Source organism: Haplochromis burtoni, unplaced genomic scaffold, assembly GCF_018398535.1.
Source record: "Haplochromis burtoni strain Fernald_Lab_line unplaced genomic scaffold, NCSU_Asbu1 Contig_311, whole genome shotgun sequence".
NCBI lineage: Eukaryota > Metazoa > Chordata > Actinopteri > Cichliformes > Cichlidae > Haplochromis > Haplochromis burtoni.
The window spans coordinates 692206-693210 of record NW_024582672.1 but is presented as its reverse complement, the minus strand read 5'-3'; positions in this window follow the sequence as shown (position 1 = coordinate 693210).

The following is a 1005-nucleotide window of genomic DNA, read 5'->3' as shown; positions in this document are numbered from 1 at the left end:
ATACGTTCATGTTTAAATGTCACTTCCTCAGATCCAAATATAAATCCTGCATTTTGACAGCAGACTGGTTTGCACACTGTTGTTACTGGTTCCTAAAACCGAGGAGAACATTTCTGACACAGCTGAAATGATCAATGCATTCTTCTTCTCTTTTCCAGTGCAATCATTCAAAACCGCTGCAGGTAACACCCAGCAGGAAGTGTGTTCTGAAGTAACTGCATTGGTTATTGCCCGTCCACTCCTTTCCTCATCTCTGAATCTCTGTCAGGACACCGTTCATCTCCAAACATGTCAAAGGCATCGACCTCGGTCTGAGACACACATCACCTGTACCTGTCTTAATGTGAAGCAGTTAGTTTGAGCCCTGTGCTGCTGACACACCACAGTATGTTGGGCAAAATGAAGGTTGTCACAACAAAATCCTAATAAGTTGTGTTATCGTGTAGTGAAATGACCTCATGTGTCATTGCTCAGTCTGTATTCCCAGTTCACCAGCTGACCCCCCCCAGTTTAGGTCACGCCCCTCCATCCCCAGCCACCCCTCCACCAGCAGCACCACCACCCCATTCCTCCTCATCCATTATTCATTACCCTTGGAGGTTGGTGTGTGTGTGTGTGTAGGACACGCTTTATGTACTGTCTACTTTCTATGTGCATGTGTTGGACGTGTATAACAGCTGTTTGCTGCACGTTATGATATGCATGTGTTATTTGAACACTGATGCACGCTGTGGGCCAAATGTGGGCCACAGTGCAGCTCCTGTGTTGACTGTTTGATATACACTGAAGGATTCTGCAGGCTTGTGTGGTTGCTTTGCCTGTTTTGTGTTGTTGTAGTCCTCCAGCACAGTGACACGCTGGACTGTGGTGTGACGCTGCTTTAGTTTTGTCGACACCTAGTGACTAAGATGTGTTATTACATTCATCTGCCAGCAGCACACACTGGGGCAGTCAAGCATTCATGGCTTTTATTGTTAAACATGTTTTCCATCCATCCATCTTCAT